We start from the raw sequence: 20,464 nt of genomic DNA, 5'->3' as shown, positions 1-20,464 counted from the left end.
TGTTACCTTTTTTAAGATCCCTCAGGCTATTTTTCCATTTGCCCGGGGCATTTTTTTTTCCAATCTTTTTTACCGCAAGAAGTACAAAAACACTTACGAAACGAATAATGTATTGATCCTTTCGATATTATGTCAAACATTTTGTTCGTATTTTACAAAATGACGGTATTGGTCAAAAAGTAAAAAGTGACAATTCCCAAAAATTAAAATATTGAAATATTTTTCAGATTTGAGAATGTATCAATCTTTTGGAGTTGTTTAGTATGTAAATGAGTTATCATGGCTAGGAATCAAGTAAGGAATTTCCTGCAAGTGTCACCGTTTTCAAGATCCCTCAGGCTCTTTCCCATTTGCCTGGGGCATTTATTTCCAAACATTTTTCCTGCAAGAAATACATAAAAACTGAGATAACGAATAGTATATTCCTCCTTTCTTTATCATGTCAAAGCAACAAACATTTTGTTCCGATTTTTAAAAATGACGGAATTGGTCAAGAAATAGAAAATTACAATTTCCAAAGAATGAAATATCGAAATATTTTTCAGATAGGAGCATGTATCAGGCTTTTGGGGTTGTTTTATATGTACCTGTGTTATCTGGGCCAGGAACTGAGAAAAGAATTTCCTGCCATTGATGCCGTTTTCAAAATCCCTCAGGCTATTTTTACATTAGCTCGGGGCATTTTTTTCCAATCTTTTTTTAATGCAAGAAATACATAAAATTTGAGGGTACGAAAAATAATATACTTTTCCTTTCCATATATACACAATATACACCGGAATACATGAAAACTGAGATAAGGAATAATATACTGCTCCTTTCTATATCATGTCCCAGCAACAATCATTTTGTTCCTATTTTTAAAATTTGACGGTATTGATAAAAAAATAAAAACTAACAATTTCCCAAAATAAAAAAAATTTGAAACATTTTTCAGATAGGAGGATGTATCAGGCTTTTCAGGTTGTATATAACTGTGTCATCTGGGCCAGGAATTCAGGAAAGAATTTCCTGGAAGTGTTACCTTTTTCAAGATCACTCCTGCTATTTTCCATTTGCCCGGGGCATTTTTTACCAAACTTTTTTCCTGCAAGAAATACACAAACACTGAGATAACGGATAATATATTGATCCTTTCAATATCATGTCCAAGCAACAAACATTTTGTTCCTATTTTGCAAAAAAACTGTATTTATAAAAAAATAAAATTAAAACATTGAAATATTTTCAGATAGGAGCATGTATAAGGCTTTTCGGGTCGTTTAATATGTAATTGAGTTATCTGGGCCAGGAATTGAGCAAAGAATTTCCTGGAAGTGTTACCGTTTTCAAGATCCCTCAGGCTATTTTTCCATTTGCCCGGGGCATTTTTTTCCCAATCTTTTTTACAGCACGAAGTACAAAAACACTTAGATAACGAATAATATATTGATCCTTCCGATATTATGTACCAGGAACTGCTCCTTTCTATATCATGTCCCAGCAACAATCATTCTGTTCCTATTTTTCACAAAATGACGGTATTTATCAAATAATGAAAAATGACAATTCCCAAAAATTAAAATATAGAAATATTTTTCAGACAGGAGCATGTATCAATCTTTTCGGGTCGTTTAATATGTAACTGAGTTATCTGGGCAAGGAATTGAGCAAAGATTTTCCTGCAACTGTTACCGTTTTCAAGATTTTCCATTTGCCCTGGCCAAACATTTTTCCTGCCAGAAATACACGAAAACTAAGGCTACGAATAGTATATTGTTCCTTTCTATATCATGTCCCAGCAACAAACATTTTGTTCCTATTTTTCAAAATGACTGTATTTATCAAAAAATAAAAAATGACAATTCCCAAAAATTAAAACATTGAAATATTTTTCAGACTGGAGCATGTATCAGGCTTTTTGATATGTATCAGGTCGTTTGATATGTAACTGAGTCTGAGGGATCTTGAAAACGGTTACACTTGCAGGAAATTCCTTACTTGATTCCTTGCCATGATAACTCATTTACATACTAAACAACCCCAAAAGATTGATACATTCTCCAATCTGAGAAATATTTCAATATTTACATTTTTGGGAATTGTCACTTTTTACTTTTTGACCAGTATTGTAATTTTCTATTTCTTTACCAATACAGTCATTTTGAAAAATAGGAACAAAATGTTTGTTGCTAGGACATAATATAGAACAGGAGCATGTATCAGGCTTTTGGGATCGTTTGATATGTAACTGAGTTATCTGGTCCAGGAATTGAGCAAAGATTTTCCTGAAAGTGTTACCTTTTTTAAGATCCCTCAGGCTATTTTTCCATTTGCCCGGGGCATTTATTTCCAACCATTTCTCCTTCAAGAAATACACGAAAACTAAAGGTACGAATAGTATATTGGTTCCTTCTATATCATGTCCCAGCAACAAACATTTTGCTCCGATTTTTCAAAATGACGGTATTGGTAAAGAAATAGAAAATTACAATTTTCAAAAAATAAAACATGAAAATATATTTCAAACAGGAGCATGTATCAGGCATTTGGGGTCGTTTAATATGTAACTTAGTTATCTGGGCAAGGAATTGAGCAAAGAATTTCCTGGAAGTGTTACCCGTTTCAAGATCTATGTATCTATTTTTCCATTTGCCCGGGGTATTTGTTTTCGAATATTTTTTACTGCAAGAAGTACAAAAACACTTAACGAATAATATATTGATCCTTCCGATATCATGTCCCAACAACAAACATTTTGTTCCTATTTTACAAAATGACGGTATTGGTCAAAACGTAAAAAGTGACAATTCCAAAAAATGAAAATATTGAAATATTTTTCAGATTGCAGAATGCTTTCCAGACAGGAGCATGCTTCAGGCTTGTGTGGTCGTTTGATATGTAAGTGAGTTATCTGGGCCAGGAATTGAGCAAAGAATTTCCTGCAAGTGTCACCGTTTGCAAGATCCCTCAGGCTATTTCTCATTTGACCGTTTTCTCAAACTTTTTTCCTGCAAGAAATACACAAAAACTGAGATGACGAATAATATATTGCGTGGTCGTTTGATATGTATGTGAGTTATCTGGGCCAGGAATTGAGCAAAGAATTTCCTGCAAGTGTCACCGTTTGCAAGATCCCTCAGGGTATTTCTCATTTGACCGTTTTCTCAAACTTTTTTCCTGCAAGAAATACACAAAAACTGAGATGACGAATAATATATTGCTCCTTTCTACATCATGTCCCAGCAACAAACATTTTGTTCCTATTTTTCAAAATGACGGTATTGGTCAAGACATAGAAAATTACAATTTTCAAAAAATAAAATATCGAAATATTTTTTTCAGATAGGAGCAATATCAGGCTTTTGGGGTTATTTAATATGTAACTGTGTTATCTGGGCCATTAATTGAGCAAAGAATTTCCTTTAAGCGTCACTGTTTTCAAGATCCCTCAGTCTATTTTTCCATTTGCCCGGGTTATTTTTTTCCCAGTCTTTTTTCCTGCAAGAAATACACAAACACTGAGATAACGAATAATATATTTTGCATCCTTTCTTTATCATGTCCTAGCAACAAACATTTTGTTCCTATTTTTCAAAATGACAGTATTTATCAAAAAATAAAAAAATGACAATTCCTAAAAATTAAAACATTGGAATATTTTTCAGACAGGAGCATGTATCAGGCTTTTCGGGTCGTTTAATATGTAACTGAGTTATCTGGGCTAGGAATTGAGCAAAGAATTTCCTTCAAGTTTCACCGTTTGCAGGATCCCTCAGGCTATTTCCCATTTGTCCGGGGCACTTTTTACCAAACTTTTTTTCTGCAAGAAATACACAAAAACTGACATAACGGATATTATTATATACATGTAGTCTATTTATAGTCCCTATATAATCTATACAAACGCAAACAGTTCATAACAATGCATATTCACCGGATTTTAGGCCGTATGCACCGGAGGGTCAATGCGCGTGCAACGGCATTGTGACGTCACAGTCAAAACATCCAACAATGTTGTACATTCGGCAAACCTCGGCTGATTCCGTGAACTACATCACTTTTATTTAAGAAATAATCAAATGGCTTTACATAAAAGAGAACATCTGCAATTGTATCAAATATTTACTATTGGGGCCCACTCGATTGGGACCCTTCTAGAAGCAGAGGGGAATGTTGGAAGGGTTGGAATATGTATGTCTAAATCGAGTATTCAGAAGGAAATTGAATAGGGTGGTATATTATCTGCAATGTGTTGAATTGAATTTCAAGAATTTGAATCCGTTTTTTCAAAGCATTAAATGTTAGTTCGAAAGGGAAACTTGAGATAAATAAAGAGTCGAAAAATTAATTTAATATAATAGTATTGGGAATATTTTTTTTTTATTTATGTAAAGAAAGATTTAAAACATCAAGTGTCTGCAGAAGAATATTAAAGAGCAAATAAAATAATTATGGTCAAATCAGGGACCTATTTACGGCTCAAAGCTGCACCCCATATATACATGGTAAATTATGAAACTGTGTTCAATGGTTGATTTTACTGCAATTATATAACAGAAAAAGGCTTCTTAACAGAATTACCCTTCGTACATGATAAAAATACTTTTTTGCAATTTATTTACAATAATAAAGATCCCCCAAGTTTTCACCAAACCGCTTGACGCCATATTAGAATGCTATCCTTCAGCTATCCTTCCATCTCTGACGTGGAAGGCTGAGAAGGCCTTCTAAGTCTACCCTACCAAACCAATCGAGCAGACAGAAGGGTTATTCTGGAATAAGAAGGGTCCCAATCGAGTGGGCCCTTGGTCTTCAGTATTTTTTCTGATAACTGTTTCTACCTCTAATAGGTCTTGCAGTGTATGGAACATTTCGACTATGATGGGCTCCAAATGTTCTAAACGATCTTTTGCTGTTAGTGCACCTGCCTTGGCACCTTGCAATCTTACACGCGTCAGCTGGTCCCCACCAACTGGGACCTTGAGCCTTTCCAGGTCACATGCTACAAATTAATAGATCGGGATAATGATTACCAAAAATGTCTGACATCCTTTAGTTTGTGTCCGATAAATTTTATATGACTCACCTCGTCCACTTTTAGTGTACCACTGCAATATCATTGCTTCATATGCTTTCATGATGTGGACACAGTCTGAGTAGCAGGTCTCATTTTTCATCATTACAGGCAGCCAATGTACCTCTGATCTTTCTGACATTGTGTCAGCCAATGGATGAGGAATGTGGTCCGGGAGAACAGATTTCAACCAATCGAATTTCGGAAAATACTGGACCATGATCCTGCCCAGCAAAACTTTTAATGAATCTTTGTACAAAGTATCTTCATCATTCGAAGGAACAAAGTTTTTCCAAGTAACACTTTTGATGTCTCCTATACTGCAAGTGTCATCTAAATGTTTAGTATCGATTCTGTCGAATATGAAGTCTGAGGCTTTTTGTTGTCCATTCTGATATAATTTGTTCTTAAATACACGTCCAAATTGTCCCCATTACTTTTTCCATCCTTTCCAAGACTCACTTTTTCCATGATTTGAAAGTCGGAAAAGTCAGAAAAATCTTTCATCAAATTCCTCTTAGTCTCATGTGACAAGGTGAAGTGAACTTTGTGCAATCTCGCCAACAGCTACAAATACAGATACAAAGTGTTATGCATAAAGGTTGTTTTAATTTCCCTTACAATCTTTTCCATGTATATTTTCTTTTACTTATTATTATACTACTTAATACCAATACTTTATTCCAATCACTTATGGATAAAATGACACATGATTCAATATATTTTTTCTATACAGTAACACTATGCAGAGGTAATACTAGCTTTAAAATAAATTTAAAATTTCAGGCTGATTAAAATACACATGTACTTTTAAATCTACCAATTATGTTGAAGATGGAATCCACATTAATATTGGTATCTATATTCACTGTCAATCAAAATCTAATGGACACTTTTCCCCTTCTAAGCTTAAACTCATTATGGAATGTTGAGTGAATCTCGATGTATACTTACTGTAATGATGAAAGCTTTCCATCTGACAATTCCAAAAAACAAAACATAAAATTAAAAAAGGAAATTAGTATAACTAATAAAATATTTAATATCAAGAATGTTTTCAATGAAATGTCAGTAAAAACAATTAAATTAATAATAAATAATCATTAAAACACTTAGCAAGTGCAAATCAAAAACCTGACAGATTTTAAGGATGTATGAAAGATAAGTATTTCTTTTCTTTTTTTTTTTTTTTGTGTGTGTCATTCTATTTCTTTCGTAATCTTTTGAAAACAGATCCTCTCTTTTTTTCATTTAAAAAAAAATGTAAAAGAGGTGTACCCTGTCATTCTATCCTTACTATCCTATAGTCCTAGGGATAGAACAAAACTTTAGAGATAATTGAGATTTTGAGACGTATGTCTTATCAAGGCTGTTTAGGACTTTAAAATCACTTCAAGATGTCCATAGTACATGTATTTGAAATCATGGTATTCCATATACTGGAGTTCAACTGTACATGTACTTGTATAAATGTCATGTAAGTCCTTTTAATTTTCACTATCTTTATTTAACGTACAATACCAAGTTTAATACTTTTGAATCAGTTTAAATCCAAGATATTCAGCAGTTAAATCTGTGATGCTTTCTTTTTTATAGAAATTTCTTTGTCATGTCACTTGAACCAATGAACCAAAGTCCAGGGTTTTGTATTTGCACTGATGCAGAGAACAATTTTTAACTACACAAATATATACCTGGTTATCTGCATGGAAACGAATGGCAAGAGCCTATATATAACCTCTGAATGGCACAAGCTCTCACGTTTCTGCTATGGAGAATCATACCATAAACAGTTGCAGCTGTTGCCACTTTAGAATCAGAAGACACTTTGTCGCCTGTAAATAGTTATCCTTAAATACCTTAATACATCTTTATTTACAGAAATATCATACAGTAAACAATATGTAAGATGTAGTTTTAAGAGAGTTACAGTCTCGAAAGTTGCATATTGAGGTCACTGTTCCTAAGAAATCATGTGCACAGAACTGGTAAGGAAAAGAAATAATTACGAAAAATTAATATAAGAACAATTAGGTATTCCATTGCGGCAAAAGACCTTAATTAAATAATTAAATACAAACAATATTTACCAAATGAGACAAAAAGCACCTCAAGAAACTGTGGACAGTGTTGTTCCATTTCGTTAAATGCACTTAGGAACCAATGCTTCTCGGACAAAATATATAGTCTCTTCTAAATTAGTATACTGGATCTAGCCATTCTTGTCAAAGTCTCATTTATCTCTTCAGTCACTTTATTTAGTTGTTTACCAAGAAGAAATTTAGAAATGGCTGTATTACTATCAATATCTGAATCCACAGTATGTGTCTTTTCACAAGTTTTAGAAGTCAAGAAACCGTAGCTGTGGTCAAATAGATCTATGTCTGAAGTGGTACATGCAGCATTATCAGTAGAGGATGCAGCATTAACAGTAGAGGATGCAGCATTAACAGTAGAGGATGCATCATTTGTCTGAAAATTAAGCGATCTCTGGGATTTGCATGAACGCTGTTCTTTTTCACTGCAAGTCCTATCACTGCTAGTCCTATCACTCACATTTCCTAAACTTATCTTCTCCACCGAACTGCACACAGACTGTATTGTTGAATTTATTGACTTCTGAGCAGAAGGGGGAGTTTTCGCCAATCTCTTGATCCTGCTATGACTATCATAAAAGCTGTTCAAGTTTTCTAAACAAGCAGTCCTAAATTTATGATATGTTTTACATGTAGTACAACATATTTCACACACGTACATATATTCCAGATAATTGGGATCTAAACTTTGCCCTAGAAACTGTTCAACACATGCTCTATAATTTTCTTTTAAGGATTTGTGCTTCGTTAAACAATGTAATCGCCTTTTCTCATCACGACAGAGTAAACAGCACCTAGGGAACACAGGCTTCACAGGAGTTATCTCCATTATTTAAAGCTTTCGTCAGCTTTCGTTTATGTCAACATTTTTTGTTTTTTCTAATGGGTGCAGCCATATTGTTTAGAAAGCAGTCCGGTTAATGGCGCGATACGTAATACAGCCGAGGTTAGATGAGGTACGAATCGGCCGAGGTGTGCCGAGTGCAACGTTGTAAACAATGGTTGCAACGGCCGCAGCGAGCTACGTATCTGAGCAGGAAAACAATTATTCAAACCTATTTCAGGATTATTTTTTAACATTTGGATGTATTATACATAGCAAAAATCGGAAAGGAAAACACGGAGGTTACAAACAGTAATCTGGAGATTTTTTTTATTTTCAACAATGGAAGATCGCAAATGAAAATGGTGTCGTCATACAGCCTTCAATGTCTTATCTATTCAAATCCCGACTATTTTTCCTTTCTATATCATGTCCCAGCAACAAACATTTTGTTCCTATTTTTCAAAATGACGGTATTTATCAAAAAATAAAAAATGACAATTCCAAAAAATTAAAACATTTGAATATTTTTCAGACAGGAGCATGCTTCAGGCTTTTGGTGTCGTTTAATATGTAATTGAGTTATCTGGGCCAGGAATTGAGCAAAGATTTTCCTGCAAATGTAACCGTTTGCAGGATCCCTCAGGCTATTTCCCATTTGCCCTGGGCATTTATTTCCAAACATTTTTCCTGCAAGAAATACACAAACACTGAGATGACGAATAATATATTGCTCCTTTCTATATCATGTCCCAGCAATAAACATTTTGTTCCTATTTTTCAAAATCACTGTTTTGGTCAAAAAATAAAAATGACATTTTCCAAAAAATAAAATATTGAAATATTCTTCAGATAGGAGCATGCATCAGGCTTTTGGGGTTGTTTAATATGTAACTGTGTTATCTGGGCCAGGAATTGAGCAAAGAATTTCCTTAAAGCGTCACCGTTTTCAAGATCCCTCAGTCTATTTTTCCATTTGCCTGGGTCATTTTCTCCGATCCTTTTTTCTGCAAGAAATACACAAAAACTGAGATAACGAATAATATATTGCTTCCTTTCTTTATTATGTCCTAGCAACAAACATTTTGTTCCTATTTTTCAAAATGACGGTATTTATCAGAAAATAAAAAATGACAATTCCCAAAAATTAAAACATTGGAATATTTTTCAGACAGGAGTCGTTTAATATGTAATTGAGTTATCTGGGCCAGGAATTGAGCAAAGATTTTCCTGCAAGTGTTACCTTTTTCAAGATCCGTCAGGCTATTTATCCATTTGCCCGGGGCATTTATTTCCAAACATTTTTCCTGCAAGAAATACACGAAAACTAAGGGTACGAATAGTATATTGGTCCCTTCTGTATCATGTCACAGCAACAATCATTTTCCTCCGATTTTTCAAGATGACGGTATTGGTCAAGAAATAGAAAATTACAACTATCAAAAAATAAAATATTGAAATATTTTTCAGATAGAAGCATATATCAGTCTTTTGGGGTTATTTAATATGTAACTGTGTTATCTGGGCCAGGAATTGAGCAAAGAATTTCCTGGAAGTGTCACCGTCTTCAAGATCCCTCAGGCTATTTTTCCATTTGCCCGGGGCATTTTTCTTTCAATCTTTTTTCCTGCAAGAAATACACAAACACTGAGATAACGAATAATATATTGATCCTTTCGATATCATGTCCCAGCAACAAACATTTTGTTCATATTTTACAAAATGATGGTATTAATCAAAAAGTAAAAAGTGACAATTCTCAAAAATGAAAATATTGAAATATTTCTCAGATTGGAGAATGTATCAATCTTTTGGGGTTGTTTAGTATGTAAATGAGTTATCATGGCCAGGAATCAAGTAATTAATTTCCTGCAAGTGTCAACGTTTTCGAGATCTCTGAGGCTCTTTCAAATTTGCCGGGGGCAATTTTTCATAAACTTTTTTCATGCAAGAAATACACAAAAACTGAGATAACGAATAATATATTGCTTCCTTTCTTTATTATGTCCTAGCAACAAACATTTTGTTCCTATTTTTCAAAATGACGGTATTTAGGCTGTCTAAAATTAAAACTATGTTTAACGTCACCCGCGCGCGTAGGTTTATGAGAAATTCGTCTTTGAAAAAAACAAACAATTCGGAATTCCGTATGTCCGTTCCGGTTTGGTTCTACAATTAGCGACTAAATTCTGCTTCCCGTAGTGACAGAAAATGTGCTTTGATAGTCGCAGTAAAGGCAGTTGGTGTCTTATTAAAGAAAACTAGTGAATTAAAGAGCTTGAGACCATAAATGTAAGTAAAAAATAGATGATTTTATGATTGAAGTTAATGACAAAGTCTAGTTTGTTGATTTTTTGTCAGTCTTCGAATCACATGTACAGACTGACAGACTCTCAGTTCGTAATTATTCTGAGTGGAAAGTGTGTCAAAAACCAATATTTATATACAGTGAAAAGCATGATTTAAATCTTATTTGATTTATTTAATATTTTAAAAAAAATCTGTAAAAATCGAAAGGAACAGTAATGAGTAAGATAATTGATTTCTTCATAATTCATGTACCAGTACAAATAGCTACAATTTTTGGAAAAGATAATACTTGTCATAACCATTTGAGCAGGGAGAAGCTTACCGAAGATAGGGCCTTTCAAGTGAAGGAGAGTAAGGAAAGTGGTTTGAGGTATTCCAAGACATGAAGAATCCTGTCCTTTGTGTGGAATTCAAGGTATTAAAGATAATCTAACAGCTATCAGTATGGTCCAAGTATTAGTATTCACACTTTCAAAACTTAATGCTAGTAGATCTAGTACTAAGAAAAAATACGACATAATTCAGTTTGAGGATATTTCAACATGAACAGTTTTAAATATTGTCATCAATAATTTTAATTGTAGATATTGAGCAACTATTTCCACAAGAAGAAGCGTTTGCCTCCAGGGTACCATGGACATGTGGCAATATAAACCCAAAGGACAACTGAGGCCTAGTTAAAAGCCACTTTCCTGCACATTCAGTCTTAGACTACATTTTCGCTAACAATAGGACTCAAACTGATTTATATACTAAAGAAAAACTCTGCTAGGAAAATTAATCTTAGGTGCCATATCAATTAAATGCTCATATTACTTAATTGTAATGTTTTTAATGTACTGAATAGGTTAACTTGAATAAATTCACAATTGTTTGAAAATTTTGTTTGTTTATTTTTTCCTCCCTCCCTCGTAGGTTTTGAACTTTAGATGTGACGTTAAACGTAGAATTAACTTCAAACAGCCTTATCAAAAAATAAAAAAATCACAATTCCCAAAAATTAGAACATTGGAATGTTTTTCAGACAGGAGCATGCTTCAGGCTTTTGAGGTCGTTGAATATGTAATTGAGTTATTTGGGCCAGGAAAAGAGCAAAGATTTTCCTGCAAATGTAACCTTTTTTAAGATCCCTCAGGCTATTTCCCGTTTGCCCGGGGCATTTATTTCCAAACATTTTTCCTGCAAAAAATACAAGAAAACTGAAGGTACGAATAGTATTTTTGGTCCTTTCTATATCATGTCCAAGCAACAAACATTTTGCTGGAATTTTTAAAATGACGGTATTGGTCAAGAAATAGAAAATTACAATTTCCAAAAAATAAAAAATCGAAATATTTTTCAGATAGGAGAGTATCAGGCTTTTGGGGTCGTATTATATCTAACTAAGCTAACTGGGCCAGGAATTGAGCAAAGATTTTCCTGCAAGTGTTACCGTTTTCAAGATCCCTCAGGCTCTTTCCCATTTGCCCGGGGCATTTTTTCATGAAATTTTCATGCAAGAAATACAGAAAAACTGAGATAGCGAATAATTCTCCTTTGTATATCATGTCCTAGCAACAAACATTTTGTTCCTATTTTTCAAGAAATGACTGCATTTTTCAAGAAAAAAAAATGACAATTCCAAAAAATTAAAACATTGAAATATTTTTCAGACAGGAGCATGCTTCAGGCTTTTGGGGTCGTTTGATATGTAACTTAGTTATCTGTGCAAGGAATTTAGCAAAGCAAGTTTTACCGTTTTCAAGATCCCTCAGGATATTTATCCATTTGCTCGGGTTAATTATTTCCAAACATTTTTCCGGCAAGAAACACACAAAAACTAAGGATACGAATAGTATCTTGGTCCTTTCTTTATCATGTCTAAGCAACATACATTTTGCTCCGATTTTTCAAAATGATGGGATTAGTGAAGAAATAAAAAATGACAACTTATAAAAAATAAAATATTGAAATATTTTTCAAACAGGAGCATGTATCAGGCTTTTGGGGTTGGTTTGTAAGTAAATGAGTTATCATTGCCAGGAATCAAATAAGGAATTTCCTGCAATTGTCACCGATTTCAAAATCCCTCAGGCTATTTTCCATTTACCCGGGGCATTTTTCCAAACTTTTTTCCTGCAAGAAATTCACAAAAGACTGAGATAACAAATAATATACTGATCCTTTCTATATCATGTAACAGCAACAAACATTTTGTTAATATTTTTCAAAATGACATTTTTTATCAAAAAAAAAAAAAAAAAAAAAAAAAAAAAGATAATTCCCAAAAATTAAAACATTGAAATATTTTTCAGACAGGAGCATGCTTTTGGCTTTTGGGGTCGTTTGATATGTAACTGAGTTATCTGGGCCAGGAATTGAGCAAAGATTTTCCTGCAAGTGTTACCTTTTTTAAGATCCCTCAGGCTATTTCCCATTTGCCCGGGGCATTTATTTCCAAACATTTTTCATGCAAGAAATATACAAAAACTGAGGGTAGGAATAGTATATTCGTCCTTTTTATATCATGTTCCAGCAACAAACATTACTCAGATTTTTCAAAATCTCAAGTATTGGTCAAGAAAAAGAAAATTACAATTTCCAAAAAAAAAAATATCGAAATATTTTTCAGATAAGGAGAAGTATGAAGCTTCTCGGGTCGTATAATATCTAACTGATTTATCTGGACCAGGAATTGAACAAAGAATTTCCTGCAAGTGTCCCAGTTTTCAAGATCCCTCAGGCTATTTCCCATTTGTCTGGTGCATTTTTCTACCAAACTTTTTTTCCTGCAAAAAGTACACAACTGAGATAACGAATAATATATATTGATCCTTTCTATATCATATCACAGCAACAAACATTTTGTTCCTATTTTTCAAAATGACGGTATTTTTCAAAAAATAAAAAATGACAATTCCAAAAAATTAAAACATTGGAATATTTTTCAGACAGGAGCATATATCAGGCTTTTAGGGTCGTTTTAATATGTAACTGAGTTATCTGGGCCAGGAATTGAGCAAAGAATTTCCTTTTTCAAGATCCCTCAGGCTACTTTCCATTTGCCCGGGGCATTTATTTCCAAACATTTTTCCTGCAAGAAATACAAGAAAACTGAGGGTACGAATAATATATCGGTTCTTTCTATATCATGTCCAAGCAATAAACATTTTGCTCCGATTTTTTAAAATGACGGTATTGGTCAAGAAATGAAAAATGACAATTTCCAAAAAATAAGAAATCGAAATATTTTTCAGATAGGAGCAGTATCAGGCTTTTGGAGTCGTATAATATCTAACTAGGCTATCTGGGCCAGGAATTGAGCAACGATTTTCCTGCAGGTGTTACCGTTTTCAAGATTCCTCAGGCTCTTTCCCATTTGCCCGGGGCATTTTTTCATGAAATTTTCATGCAAGAAATACACAAAAACTGAGAGCGAATAATCTCCTTTCTATATCATGTCCTAGCAACAAACATTTTGTTCCTATTTTTCGAAAAATGACTGTATTTTTCAAAAAAGAAAAAAAATGACAAATCCAAAAAATTTAAACATTGAAATTTTTTCAGACAGGATCATGCTTCAGGCTTTTGGGATCGTTTGGTATGTAACTGAGTTATGTGGGCCAGGAATTGAGCAAAGATTTTCCTGCAAGTTTTACCGTTTTCAAGATCCCTCAGGATATTTATCAATTTGCCCGGGTTATTTATTTCCAAACATTTTTCCGGCAAGAAATACACGAAAACTAAGGATACGAATAGTATCTTGGTCCTTTCTATATCATGTCCCAGCAACTAACATTTTGCTCCGATTTTTCAAAATGATGGCATTGGTCAAAAAATAGAAAATTACAACTTCCAAACTGTCCAAGCAAGAAACATTTTGTTCCTATTTTTCAGAAGGACGGTATTGGTAAAAAAATAAAAAGATTTGAAACATTTTTCAGATAGGAGCATGAAACAGGCTTTTGGGGTTGTTTAATATGTGACTGAGTTACCTGGGCCAGGAATTGAGCAAAGAATTTCCTACAAGTGTCACCTGCCCGGGGCATTTTCTTCCAAAGTGTTTTCCTGGAAGAAATACACAAACATAAAACGAGTATGTATTGGTACTATCTATATCATGTCCCAGGAAAAAATATTTTGTTCCTACTTTTCAAAATGACGCTATCCATCAAAAAATAAAAGGAAACAATTCCCAAAAATTAAAATATTGAAATATTTTTCAAACACGAGAATGTATCAATCTTTTGGGGTTGCTTAATATGTAACTGAGTTATAAGGGCCAGGAATTCAGCAAAGATTTTCCTGCAAGTGTCACCGTTTTCAAGATCCCTCGGGCTATTTTCCATTTGTCCTGTGCATTTTTTTACCAATCCTTTTTACTGCAAGAAATATACAAACACTGCGATAACGAATAATATATTGGTCCTTTCTATATCATGTCCCAGGAACAAACATTTTTTTCTTCTATTTTTCAAATTGACGGTATTGCTCAAGAAATAGAAAATTGGAATTCCCAAAAATTAAAGTATTGAAATATTTTTCAAACAGGAACTTGTATCAATCTTTTGGTGTTGTTTGATATGTAACTGAGTTATCTGGTCCAGGAATTCAGCAAAGAATTTCCTGCAAGTGTCGCCGTTTTCAAGATCCCTCAGGCTCTTTCCCATTCGCCCGGGGCATTTTTTCCCAACCTTTTATCCTTCAAGAAATACACAGAAACTGAGGGTACGAATAATATATTGGAGGGTACGAATAATATATTGGTCCTTTCTATATCATGTCCCAGCAAGAAACATTTTGTTCCTATTTCTCAAAATGACGGTATTGGTCAAAAAATAAAAAAACAACGATTTTCAAAATTAAAAATATTGAAATTTTTTTCAGACAGGAACATGTATCAATTTTTTGGTGTTATTAAATATGTAACAAAGTTATCTGGGCCAGGAATTGAGCAAAGAGTTTTCTGCTTGTGTCAGCTTTTCAAGATTCCTCATGCTATTTTCCATTTTCCAGGGGCATTTTTTCCCAAACTTTTTTCTTCCAAGAAATATACAAAAACTGAGATAAGGAATAATATATTGGTCCTTTCTATGTCATGCCCAAACAACAAACATTTTGCTCCGATTTTTGAAAATTACGGCATTGGTCAAAAAATTAAAACTGACAATTTCCAAAAAATAAAATATTGAAATATTTTTCAAACAGGAGAATGTATATATCTTTGGGGGCTGTTTAATATGTAAGTGAGTTATATGGGCCAGGAATTGAGCAAAGAATTTCCTAAAAGAGTCACTGTTTTCAAGATCCCTCACGCTATTTTTCCATTTGCCCGGGGCATTTTTTTCCAATCATTTTTACTGAATGAAATACACAAAAAGTTATATTGATCCTTTCAATATCATGTCCCAGCAACAATCATTTTGTTACTATTATTCAAAATGACGGTATTGATGAAGAAGTAAGAAACTTAATTTCCCAAAATTGAAATATTGAAATATTTTACAGATTAGAGAATGTATCAATCTTTTGGGGTTGTTTAATATGTAGCTGAGTTATATGGGCCAGGAATCGAGCAAAGATTTTCCAAAGATCCCTCAGACTATTTCCCATTTGCCCGGAGCATTTTTTACTTAAGTTTTTTTTACTGCAAGAAATACACAAAAACTGAGGGGACGAATAATACATTGGTCTTTTTTAATATCATGTCCCAGCAACAAACATGACAATTCCCCAAAATTAAAATATTTATCTTCAGATTGGAGAATGTATCAGGCTTTTGGGGTTTTTTAATATGTAACTGAGTTATCTGGGCCATGAATTGATCAAAGAATTTTCTGCAAGTGTCGCCGTTTTCAAGATCCCTCAGGCTATTCCTCATTTGTCCGGTGCATTTTTTACCAAACATTTTCACTGCAAGAAATACATAAAAATGAGCGTACGAATAATATTTTGATCCTTTCTACATCATGTCAAAGTAACAAACAGTTTTCTCCGATCTTCAAAATGACGGTTTTGGTCAAAAATGACAATTCCCAACAATTAAAATATTGAAATATTCTTCAGATAGAAGCATGTATCAATCTTTTGTGTTTGTTTAATATGTAACTGAGTTATCTGGGCCAGGAATTGAGGAAAGAATGCAAGTGTTTCCGTTTTCAAGATCCCTCAGGCTATCTTCTCATTTGCTCGGGGCTTTTCTTCCCAAACTTTTTTTTACTGCAAGAAGTATACAAGAACTGAGAGTACAAATAATATATTCGTCATTTCTGTATCATGTCCCAGCGACAAACATTTTGCTCCTATTTTCCAACATGGCTTTATTCGTCAAAAAATAAAAAATGACCAATTCCTAAAAATGAAAATCTTGTAATATTTTTCAGATAGGAGGGGGTATCAATCTTTGGGGTTGTTTCATATGTAACCGAATTATCTTGGGCAGGAATTGAGCAATAGATTTCCTGCAAGTTCCACCGTTTTCAAGATCCCACAGGGTATTATCCATTTGCCCGGGGCATTCTTTTGCAAACTTTTTTCGTGCAAGAAATAGACAAAAACTGAGAGTACGAATAATACACTTAACAAAACTTCTAAGTGTTCATTTTAAAAAATGTATTTATTCAAAAACTACTTTATAGCATCGTATGATATTTTCAAATTATTACAACAAATGAGTCTTCTCAACAATTGCACAAAGAAAATAAAATATCACCGATGAAAGCCAATGTACCGTGACGAAGCTTTACTTCTTGGCACGTGTTTCGTGTAATTAGCATCTTTTTGTGATCATTATCAAATTTTAAAAACTGGTTTCGCTAAAAAAAACACAAGAGATTGGAAAAATGACACCATGTTTTACTCACTTTTATTTAGGTGTTTAATTGACCTTGATATTACTTTTAAAAATTAACAACCAGTATCAAAACCCATTTAAACACATTTTTCTATAGGCGGTGCGTCATTTTTCACGGCCAATTTATCACAATTTTAAAGTTTTGGACAAAATTTAACCAAAGCGGAAGTGACCTTGCTCTTCGTCAAAGGCTAAAATTTCGCATCACACCAGGTTAAAAGAGTGTTAAAGACGTACAACACACTGGGGGAGATAACTCTTGCGATTTCAATTGAACGTTTGACGTGACGTCAAATTTAACGTAAAAATAAAGCGTCAAAACGACGAGTAAAACGATCCCGATGTATATCAATCATGAAAGAAAATTGGGATATGGGGCTTGGCTGTGATTGTGCGACAGTGCGTACCATACTCAATCAATAAGTATTTTTTAATTAAAACCCTTGAACTCCGTAAAAAGCAAGACATAAAATACCATCCCTTAATGTTTATTTCATTTCATTTCATATACAATAAATTGTATTTTTGATCAAACGCAGCATTTTTTTTATTCTGAAAATTTTATTTTACATTGCCGAAATTCTCATTATGTACAATTGGCTATATAACATTCCGATTAATGGTCTTCATTACAATTTGTGCATTTACGATATAAATATTGTTTTTCTTCTTTAATTAAATAAAACAACAATAAATAAACAAAAAAACTTTTTACAATGTAAAATCGATGTAGACCCTTACTGATCAAAGAGGGACAACTCTGAAAATGTAGGAGATGTTTATTTTCCTCCCATTATTCACGGTTTTCCGCAGAATCAGATACATTTACAGCAAGACCTGATAAATCCGAGAATTGAATACTATAGACCTCATATACACAATGTAAGTATAGAATTGAACAGAATTGTTCACTTGTACTGAAATTATCTGCATTGATGAATATCCTATTGCAGCAAATCGTTTGACCTTCTGTCAACAATGTCGGTTCGCATTTCCTCGAATCAAAACAAAACGTAGGCTATAAGATTTTAAAAATTTTTTAAAAATATCATAGTGCGATTTGATATAAATTGAAATAGATGAAGAGTTTAATGTTTTATATTTTGAAGTTAATGTGGACGAATACGGAATTTTCATTTTAACTTTAGAAGCGACGACATTGAAAGAAATGCGTACAATATCATGAGGGGTGTACAACTATGCAAATGTCGATGTATCCCCACGGCCACATACTGTCTCGTTTGAAATAATGACATGAAAGACACTACAATTATTCCATTTATATCACAGGAAATTTGAACATACACCATTTTTTTAATGAATAAAATCAAAGAAATAAAATTAAAAATTGACATGTTCAAGTTCAACAAAACTTGAATTCGTATCCAGGTTTCATGTGATATGGAATGCATAACGCATACATATATGGACTAAACACTAAAATCCTTCAGTAATTTTTCCCTGATACATATAAAAAGAGTAGTCAATATTTATTCTGCATTCATGAATTTAAAAACTAATGCATACCTCCGGGATTACCAGTATATTTGCACTGTAAACAACGTTTCGTCAAACGCTAATGGTCTGCGACGCAAAAAAGGAAGGGGTGGGGGTGATAGGGTTATTCAAAAATTGCCTAAAAATCTACAATTATATACGCTTTACATATGAGAACTTTTAAATTTGTAAGTTAATATATTTTTGAAGCAAAAGCAATATTCCAATTTAATTTTTTTAATGTGTATTTGACTATTTGTAGATTCATATAACAAAGTGATCGACCCCCGTCTGAAAGACGCGCGGGAACGTGATTTATTGAGAAAGGGGGAGGGGGTAATTTTCTGCTATTAAATCAAAACTGGTCGTACAAAAATTATGCAAAAAATTATGAAGATTATTTTTATACCAACTACTTTAGGTTTTTTACCAAAATTAAACGACAGGTTTTTTCACAAAAAAATTTTGAATTTGAAAAATACGCAATTTTCAAGGCTTAGATAACTCATAGTTTTTCAGATTAAGGTCTTTAAAAATTATTTTGATGATATGTATATCAAAAAGATGACTATGTTTTTGTGTTAAATGTTTAAAGGAATAAGCCAATGAAATTTGACATTTATATCTAACCTGGCTTTTTTGAAAATCAAGGTTTAAGTAGTTCATTGATTAAAAATTTTCTCTCCTTGTAAACAACTAAAGGGGGGTAACTTTTGGAAGTTCCTGTCCAAAAACCACTCGAGCGATTTTGTCCAAAATGTGCATACATACAATAGATATACTCATGTACTAAATATACAAAAATAACGAAAATTAAACGACAGGAATTTTTTGGGGTAGGTGTGTTGTACATCCTTAAATTGTCCTGAAACAATCTTAGAAACATGAAAACAAACAATTTCAATCGAATGAAAATGATAAGAAATTGGTGCTCGTCACAGTCTAATATCAGCTGGAGCAGTCTGAATTATCCTTAAATCGGTGCATTTATGTGTTAAACACCCTAAGATATTGACCAGAAGGCATCTGTGTGATGATACACTGTCAAATTCCCGGATCTGAATATCATTGAACACATTTGGGATTATTATAAGGAATGTCAAAGCACCCCCTCCTCCGCACAATATTAACGGTTTGGAAAGATTTCGGTAGTAGGTATGGTAGCAGATGGGTCAATCTTCTATTCAGGGTACATGGTATCCAACAGTAAAGATTGTAAAGATGGTCTTGTAGTAATCAGAGCGAGTGGTGGTCTTACTCCATAGAGTTTTTTTTTTTTGTGTGTGTGTGTGTGAATTTTCATTTTAAGGGTACATCATTTCCTTGAAACTTTGCTTAAAATTCTGAAGAGATCCTTACATGAAATTTACGCAACATCGAACTTAAATATTCCTCATTAACCATGAATCAAAGAAATTATTTATTGTATGCATTTGTCTTTAAAACTTAAAAAATGTAAGGTGAACACTTAGAAGTTTGGTTCAGTGTATATTGGTCCTTTCTTTATCATGTCCGAGCAACAAACCTTTTCTCAAAATGACGGTATTGGTCAAGAAATAGAAAATTACAATTTCCAAAAAAAAAATATTGAAATATTTTTCAGATTGGAGCATATATCAGGCTATTGGGGTTGTTTAATATGTAACTGATTTATCTGGGCCAGGAATTGATCAAAGAATTTTCTGCTAATGTCACGGTTTTCAAGATCCCTCAGGCTATTTTCCATTTGCCTGGGGCATTTTTTTTCCGAACTTTTTTTTACTGGAAGAAGTACACAAACATTGAGATAACGAACAATATATTGATCCTTTTTACATCATGTCCGAACAACAAACATTTTGTTCCTATTT

The 20,464-nt window shown here is 33.2% G+C and overlaps 1 long non-coding RNA gene and 1 pseudogene across 1 annotated transcript; one reads left to right on the top strand and one right to left on the bottom strand.

Annotated features, from left to right (window-relative positions):
* Nucleotides 1–4,715: 4,715 nt before the first annotated feature.
* Nucleotides 4,716–5,689, bottom strand: LOC134251725 (uncharacterized; annotated as a pseudogene).
* Nucleotides 5,690–10,088: 4,399 nt separating this feature from the next.
* Nucleotides 10,089–11,011, top strand: LOC134251726 (uncharacterized). Its single transcript, XR_009988802.1, has 3 exons — nt 10,089–10,267; nt 10,596–10,700; nt 10,870–11,011. It is a non-coding gene; the product is annotated as an uncharacterized LOC134251726 (long non-coding RNA).
* The last annotated feature ends 9,453 nt before the right edge of the window (nt 11,012–20,464 follow it).

Source organism: Saccostrea cucullata, unplaced genomic scaffold (genome assembly GCF_032062105.1).
Source record: "Saccostrea cucullata isolate Sc308-1 unplaced genomic scaffold, CSIRO_AGI_Scuc_v1 ctg3839, whole genome shotgun sequence".
In the NCBI taxonomy this organism is placed as follows: Eukaryota; Metazoa; Mollusca; class Bivalvia; order Ostreida; family Ostreidae; genus Saccostrea; species Saccostrea cuccullata.
The sequence above is the reverse complement of the archived record's forward strand: the minus strand, read 5'-3'. Positions and strand labels throughout refer to the sequence as shown.